The sequence below is a fragment of the Gossypium arboreum genome, chromosome 7 (assembly GCF_025698485.1).
Source record: "Gossypium arboreum isolate Shixiya-1 chromosome 7, ASM2569848v2, whole genome shotgun sequence".
Lineage (NCBI taxonomy): Eukaryota > Viridiplantae > Streptophyta > Magnoliopsida > Malvales > Malvaceae > Gossypium > Gossypium arboreum.
Genome location: NC_069076.1, coordinates 82063896 through 82073599, shown reverse-complemented (window position 1 = coordinate 82073599; position 9704 = coordinate 82063896).

Sequence of the window (9704 nt, the reverse complement as noted above, 5' to 3'; positions counted from 1 at the left end):
CCATACAAAATAATTCTACCCCTATTCGCTACACACCAATTTCGTTCATCTAATCACACCAGTTAGGGATACTAGAACCCATCCACCCATCACACCAAAATGTGGTTGTATGCCACTCAGAAAGTGTGCAACTGTGTTGCTAGAAATAAATTGTGAAAATTTCGCTAGATTTATATGGTGCAGTTAAATTGTTAGGATCACACTTCATCCATTACATAACTATATCCTAACCCAATGCATATGTAGAAACATAATACATATTCTAGTGCAAATAAATAATCATGCTCTTATATGCCCAATAAAACAGATATATGCTACTATTACACAGAGTTACAGATTGGTTTTACATTTGTTTTGTCTAGCATGCTTTTAGAAAATAGGAGAACACATCAGTACAACAATTTTTCCCTTTAACGCACCACATACATATCACATATCACCCATAGAATTACTGACCTTAGAACACATTTTGGCACATAGACCTAACTAAACTTACACAAAATGGGCCCGCACGCCAGTGTGGCTCACACGGTCTGGCACACGACCAAACACATGACCATGTAACATCGAAAGTGAGGTTTCAGTTTCGTGCAGTTCACAGATTAATTGGGTTTAGCGTCACACACCTGACTATAACGAAATGCCAACACAACAACAATAATTCCAGATCCAACATACGACAACCAACTTATTGGGTTAGCAAATAAACACGAGAATCAACCCCTACTTGACAAAACATTCATTCGAAATTGAACGCTTGAATCTCACAACCAAATTAATAAAACTAGCCCCTAAACATGGGTGTTCGAACACTTTCACTTAGCAGTAGAGGTTTCAATGCACTCACGAAGCCAGAGAAAGGTGCGTCACTCGATTCTCCTGATCCTCACCTAGAAGAATACAACTTATAAGATCAAACACCCTTTACAAAGAAAGCCAAGTTTAAGAATTTAACATACTTACGATTCTAAAAATGACACTATACCATAGATTCCATTCACACACAATTAACACCACTGCTAGAAACTAAAGACAAACTTACACGTTATAAGAAGAAAAACAAAATGGCGGCAATAAGAGTAGAGATCAAAAAAAGAAAATCAAAAGGTTGCTCATGAAAATGTGAAAGAAAATGAAAGAAAAGAGGAAAGCCAAAGAAGAGGACAAAAATGCAAAATTCAAAAACAAAAAAATGAAAAACGAAATGTGGAAGAGATGTGAGAAAGGGACGACAACAAAGCAAAACTTTCATTAAATCCTATCCTGATATTATCTAAATCAAGTTGTTGGATTTAAATTTAACCCAAATTCTGAACATAGGCGGCACAACAAAGAGAAGCAAAAATAATTCCCCTTTTTACACATAACAAGATTCTAACTTAAGACCTAAAGGTAAGCTAAAGTCTTACCACTGAACCAACAAACTGATTCTTATCAATCGATTTACAAAAATAAAAGATAACCTATATGTGACTAGTCAAGTGAAAGAATAAAAATAATAAAAATTCAAGGGAAGAGATTCGAACATAAGACCCCAGGCACATAAATAGAACACCTATCCACTGGAACAAATTATTTTTCTTGACATTATTAGCAATTCAAAACTAAGAAATTTGAGGCATTACACTATTTCTCTAATTCATTGTTTCATTTTTTCATCACATCGATTCATTTGCAAATAGTCCAAAGTTGTACTAAGCTAGTGAAGGTATCGATTAGATATAAATAATCAAGGATCAAATCATTTTTAATTAGGTTTCGACTCTTCGTTTATTAATTACAAGATTATTTAGTCATGGAGTCATTCCACTAGAGTACCATGACCGAACTCTCCCTTATTATATACCATTATGAAAGCAACTTACTCAAGTGCTCGTCCAATGACCTTGTCATGTGTGTGTTACTTTCATAAGATATCCTTAATCTCTTTGGGATAAAATCTATTCTCCCAATATGACTCTATTTTATCTCATGGTATCTATTACATCTTCTTTCATGAAAAGGTCATTTACTAACGAATATTAATTAAATAATTTGTTATAGACAAATGACCTATGGCCATGTTACTTTTCCATCTATCATGTAGTGTCGATGAGAGGATATCATTTATCCTATATTGGGCTATGAATTCTAATATTTTAAGTAAAACTATGTCATGTAGAAGTCATATAGGCTCTATTACTTATTAACCTCAGGCTTTAATACATCAAAGTATAAGTCATGCACACATAGTTTTCACTTACTAAGGATTGGGTTAAGCAACACTATGAGCTTTACAAGTGAATAAATCCATAAACAAATCTAGGATTTATTCTTCTCATGTCCTGCCTGATACACTATCAATCCACATAGTCACACCTATGTCTCTATCTTCTGAAGTCATCCGCTCTAATACCCAAGACAATGTATCTCCTTAATTGGACTTGATAGACGACATAATAGTCTTTTGATCGATATGAATATTTTAGATTATCTAATAATATAAATTCTCTTCTCGCATTATGATCAACCATATAATGCAACTTAACATTAGTTAAACATTATATAATTAGTAAGCTAATATTTTCTTTTATTTTGCTTTGCGTGAAAAAAATCATTGAAGACATTATTCAAAAGATATTAATAATGATGATGGAATTTTATAAAACCAGTTTATTTGAAAAATTACAAGTACATTTTGACGATACCACTACACTAAGGGCACTAGATCCCAATAGTCTCCCACTTGCCCTGGTGAAGAAGATAAGACATATTCTGCATTCCCATAGCCTCTACATGTTTCTCAAACCTGGGCACTAAAGTTTTAGTAAACGGATCTGCAAGATTGTCCTCAGATGCAACTTTGACTACATCCACTATTCTTTTTTCCATTGCCTCTTGTATGATATGATACTTTCTATGTGTTAGTCTAATGATTAGGGCATTCACTGTTCCAAGTGTATCTCGTTAATTGCATTACTATTAGGACTTTACTCTACTTTTATAGTTCACTTAAAAAACATAAAATCTTATAATTGTTGTTAATTTAGGTATTTAATTATTGAGTCTCTTTATCAAAACCTTACAAATTTCAGTATAGAATTCAAAATTCAAAAGTTGATGGTATCCTTCCTATGCATGGTAATTTCTATTTCAAGTAGACTTTGATATACTTCACCATCCAAATTGCAGAAATTTTAATTTAACCTAGTATCATCAATAGTAATTATTTATGGTTTTGACTTTATCTTGTATTAAAAATTAAGGATAAATCTCAAAATTATACATAAACTTTAATTTAATGTATAATTGTATATATAAACTTTAATTTGATGCAATTATACACATGAAACTCTAATTGGGGTTCAAATGTATACTTGAAACTTTAATTTTGATTTAGTCATACACATTTAAAGAAATAAATAAATCAATTTATTTTTATATTGGATTAATATAATTATTTATGTATGTAATATATAAACATAAAATGATGTTATATCAATAATTGTGTTAATAATTTATAAGAATTGGATCAAATCAAATTTTCATGATACAATTGCACATTAAACTATAATTTATGTAATAGTTTTGGGATTTATCCCAAAAATAAATGATAGCTCAGTTGGATGAAATACAAATGGGATAAATTAATATTTGTTAAGTTTAATTACATATAGTATAGATAAGTAATATACCATTTTCTTTTGAGAATAAGGTAGGGATAAATATTAAAATTATATATGAACTTTGATATAATTTGCAATGCTATACATCAACTTTAGTTTGGTGTATTTGTATACATCAAATTTTAATTTTGGTTCAATTTTCACATTTCACTAAACTCATTATTTGTGTAAGGCAATGTTCTATTAAGTCATGCGTAAATTGTTGATATGACATTTTATTAGGTTAAAAAACAAATTTAAATTATTTCCTCCTAGATTAAAAAAATCCTGAAGGAAATAAGAAACCCTCTTCCCAAGTGTGTTTATTTTTTAATCTAGGTGAAAATGATTTGAATTTATTTGTTTGTTTTTAATCTAATAAAATTTCATGTCAGCAATGTACACATAAATTAATGAAAAATTGTGCTACATAGATAACGAGTTAATGAAATATGAAAATTGAACTAAAATTAAAATTTGATATATAGAAATGTACCAAATTAAAGTTAATGTATAATATTACAAATTGTATCAAAGCTCATATATAATTTTAATATTTATCAAATATATCATGTTTTGCACCGATATAATGAGGATGAGTTTTTGGCAAGTGGAATAGTGGTTGGATTATAAATGGAAGTTAGGGTCTAAGCTGGCCACCCCAATCTTTTCTTTTTCTTACTTTCATTTATCATTCTCTCTACTTGCATTGGATTTGATTATTTGTTAGTGTCAAATTATGGCGTATGAATTTAAAGGTAAAATATACTCTAATCCTACTTTTTAATTTTAAAAATTCAGATCCAATTATTGTCACGGTTAAATTTTTTTTATTAAATTCACTGATGTGATATTTTAAAATTAAAAAATTCACTTAGTTATAATTATGTAACAATAAAAATAACATTAAAAATATTTATATGAAAATTTTCTTTTAAAAATTTATTTGAATTAGTCATGATAAAATAATTTTTTATTGGAATATTGCTTCATTTTATGTCAAAATTTTATTGAAATAGTTAATAATATTAAATATTTAGACTAACTAATGACATTATAAAAGTAGAAAAATCAAATTGTATAAAAATAAAGTATATAGTTCAAATCCCAAGTTTCAGCATAATATAAGGCTAAAATTGAAGTTTAATCATTGTCTTATAATGTAAAAAGGCAAACCTAAAAGAAATAGAAAGCTACGTATCCATCTAAGGCCCTTAAGGCATTCAAATTATATATAATCACGTAATGTAATCGAAAAATTATTGATATTAACTATTTGGACTAGTTAATAACAATATAAAAATACAAGGACCAAATTACATTAGAAATTGAAGTGTGCTAGCTAAATATCAAATTTAAGCATAATAGAGACCAAAATTGAAATTTAATCATTTTTAAAACTGCAAAAATAAAAAGGTAAGACTTACATAAACCTAAAAGAAATAGGAAATCATGTATTAGTTTTAAGACTCTTAGGGTAACCAAATTATATATATAACCATGTAATGTTTTAATAAAAAAGTTAATGATATTAACTATGTGGACTAATTAAAATATTATAAATTTATGTTAAAAATTAAAGTATAGAGATTAAATTTCAAATTTAGACATGTTAGAGGGACAAAATTAAAATTTAATATTTTTGTAAAATGAAAAAAGAGAAAGGGATCATGGTTTGAGTGTGCCATGTAAAAGTAAACAATATAAAAAAGTAGGGACCAAATTGTATAAATTAAAATAAAAATTAAATCTTAATTGTAGGCATAGTAAAAGGAGCAAAATAATATTTAAACATTTTCATATTAAATAGAAAAAGAAAAATTCACACATGTCAATTTTGGACCTATATTTAAATAGATAATCCAACTTGCAGTGAACATTCATACAAAGAAAAGTTCACTGTGAAAGCAATATAAATAGAATCTTATTACTTTTTTAATTAAAGTATTTGATTATTAGGTAAATTACCCTATTAAGCATCTTAAAATATGATGTTTTTATTTTCATCACTTCAAAAAAATTGTCAATTTAATCACTATCGTTAGTTAAATTGCTCAAATGGTCACTAATGTTATTTTCTCCTAAACGGAAAGATGACCAATCATCCCATGTAATCTTCTTCTTCTTCTTCTTTTTTTCCTAATTTTTCACATAATTAAAAGGTAACATTCATTCCTTAATCAAGCACTTCAACTTCTCCAAAGCTAGCACTTTTTTGTAGTCTCAACATCACTTTTTGCTTCCCTAAGTTCAAGAGTTTGGCTAGCTTGTCTGGTTTGCTATTGTTGATGGCTTTCTTCACTGATTTTTTTTTTTTTGTTGGACTCTTTCAATACTGACTGTATTTTGGTGGTGGTGATGGGAGGAGAAGGAAGGGAGGACGACGTCGATGATCATTTTTTGCATAAGCTGATGATAGTGGCAAGAACTGGAGCCATAGCTTATGGCATCAAAGATTAGGCCCAGGCCTGGAGGTTATTTGAGAGGCCTGGCCCTACATAAGCCCTGGGGCTTGAAATATCTGTCAAGCCGACATTTCAATAAAAAGTTGGCATGCCTTGACAAGAGCATCTAGTATCAAGAGAATTAGTTAGAGATACTTCACTGCTAGAGGATTAACGCTCATCGATATAAGTTAGACTTTCTTGCTCAATAATAGTGAATGCACTTGACATTCTTGAATTAAAAAAGGGTGAGAATGAACTCGAGGAATATGGAGAGTATTCTGGTTGGTTGGTTGGTTACAGATGTTGTGGGAACCTATAATTTCTAATTGCTTTCGAAACTAATTGTTTGAATAGACGTGCTCGGCTGCAATGGCTGCTTCGGTTGCAACAACAATTAACAACTAAAATAGAGCAAACAAAATAAACAAAGAATTATTTACACAATTTGATTTCCCTATGTCTGTGGCGCCTAGCTTAGTGAGTAATTTTACTATCTTTAATCCACAAAACAATAATTGAATCAAGTCTTATCACGCTCCAAGTATAAAGACCTCACTTTTGTACATAAAGACTAGAACATTCACCTTTAAATTCTCTCCCTAAAAATATATGTTGTAAACACAAACTATTTTCTCTCAAATGCACTCACAAAATACTGAAAAAAAAAAGATTTTTGGAAGCTTTGAGGCATATTCTCGATTAATAAAGGTGGAGATTTAAATCATAAAATTATGGTTTTATATTCTACTCTATGAGGCCTTTACAACGGTATATCATATGCTCAAAATGATTGAGTGATGAATGAGAAACTGATACTCAAAGTAAGCCACTTGTGAATTATATTGAGGAAAATGAAAAGCTTAGCTCCACATTGGCTAGATATCAAGTGTGGAATATGTTTATATGTATGAACCAACTTAATAATTATTGTATGATTAAGCTAATATTTTCCCTTGCTCATAGAGGGATGCAAATCTAAACTTGTCGGGGTTGGAGGTGCACTTGCATGACATGGGTGACAAGATGTTCAAAATGGTTGGGCCCTTCTATGCTTACAAATATTTTAGCCCAATTTGAGCTTATCTCTTCAAATTCTGTTTGAAATTAAAAGGACAAATATTAAACTGAGACTCTTCAATTAGGAGACAGTCGACTAACATTTCTCCAACATCAAAGGAGCGGCTGAATCTATCTTAAGGAAACTGTGAAAACATGCCTCAACTACCAGTCAAATTTTTGCCTACCTACAAGTACACAATTTCGATCAAGTTTTATTTCCATTTTCTGTTTTTTTTTTTATTTCAGATTTTATATATATGTTCTAATTCGATCTTGTGATTTAAATCAATATTTTACATTACTGTTTATTTCACTAACGTATGTGCAACACAAAATAAGTTCATTAGTGCTCTCTATAAGTTCTCGTCCAAGACCTAAACAAGTCAATCAATATATAGATGTTTTCAAGACTTGCTAACCTACTAAAGATCAATTACAATCCAACCCCTTAATAATAACAGCTACAAAATAGCAAAAGGCAATATACTAATAAATTCAAATGTAAAGTGAATTGATTTAGACTTATTACGCAATGGGATTTTCAAGGAGATCCCCAATTCATTCTCTAAAATCCAAGGGGTTCAATTGTTTGATTTGATCAAATTCAATTTTCTTTAAAAGGTTTTGTCTTCAAAGTTGGGCTTTCATATCTCCATAATATCAACATCATTTAAAGCCTAAAGATTTTGTTTTGATAAATTGCCAACTCTAAATATAGCAAATAACAGATTGTCATAGGATCGATAGAAGTAGCCACTTTTTATTGACACTTACTAGACCACTTTAAAAACTTACATTAACAAATATGGTTGCTACTGATGCTGATGGAAAGTTCTTTTTTTGCTGCTAAACTTGAACTGAAGTTTGCTTTTAAATTTTGTACTGATATTTTCGGACTTGTATGAGATGGTGAAATGTCCTTAGATTGTTACTTAATACTTTCCTAACTTTACCGTGATATTTTTATATATATTGTTTTAATTAACTGTTAACGTTGTCGTTACTTTGAATTAATAGTTGATTCGACTACTTCAATTCATAGTTGAGTGTATGGTTTAAGGGGGAGGAGTGTTGAGTGTGTCATCCTTGCTTGATATGCTGCTAAGTTTTTATTCAAAAATGTCAAAGAAAGAGATTGTTAGTGTCCGTTATATCTGCCAACTACAACGTACGCCAGTTGCAACGTAAGTAAAAGCTAGCAAAACATTATAACTCGCATTATTTGATTAACATATTTTCACCAATTTTGCTTGGACTGTTAATTGCTAGTTTTCGAGGATTGTTAGCAGCATAATATTGAAGACTTTATGCGAAAGAATCAAGCCAAGTAAGGATTAGATTTAAACTTTTAATAGAGTTAGAAGTTCTTTTGATAAAAGATATGATCTTAAAAGGAGTTTGATATTGAGAGGATCTTTTCACGTAAGTTTTTTAAGTGGTTAATTTAAAGGAATTAATGATTGTAATTCAACAAGCCTATTTTGTATTTATATTGAATGACTTGTTTAGGTTAGGACAAGAATTAGAGAGCATATTACTTGTTGAATTAGGAACCGTCTTTGAGGGAAAATTTTGTAAGTAAATTGGATTGAGTCAATTAGTTTACATGTAAGCTTTCAAAAGAAAAGTTTTAGAGGGAGAGTAATCTAATTTGAAGTATAGGAATGATGTTGCAATTTGGTGAGTGGGTTGAACTTAAATCACGGACTTATACTTTTTGTTGAATAAGGTATTACAAATGTAAAAAATTTTAATTATATTACCACAAATTACTTCGTTCAATCACAATGAAATAAATAACTAAAGGATAAAAACAATGAACTTTCAATTGTCAAATATTTTAATTTTTTATGATACGATGCATTTTTAAGGTGTGTATGAGTGATGGTTTTATGGAAGAAATTCATTTGTATATAGATATTTTTAAAAGTTAAAAGTGATTCTTAAAATTTGAAATATGACTTTTTGTTGATTAAATTTTTATTTTTAAATTTCCGCCTGTAGAAGTAGAATTTGTAAAAAAAAAACCATTATGTAAATAATATATTTTTAAAATTTACATAAAATCAAATGAATTTTAAGTATGCATTCTCTTAAGTTGATTGTTATCGGGTTTTTATAAAAAATAAATAAAAATACTTTCATAATATAATTTATTTTGTATTTTTAGTAATTTTTAATTATATTGATATTTGATTGACTCATGACATCAACTTAATCACTAATTAATACTATATAGTATAAATTAGGCGAAGCAGAATAATTTTAAGGGGCCAAATGAAATTTTGATTTTTATAGTCTATATCTTTATAATTTTAAAGGATTAAATCAAATTTTTATAATTTTAGGGAATCAAAGTGTAATTTTATATTTACTAATTTAAAATTTTTAAAATTTTAATAACCTAAATAACAATTTTCCATTTTAGGGTGCTGGCCCTACCAGCTCCCTAAATTAGGCTCTGATATGAATTATATATTTTTAGGTTAGTATTATCTTTTCCAATTCTAATTTCAACGAATTATAAAACTCATATCAGGATGCAATTTTTATC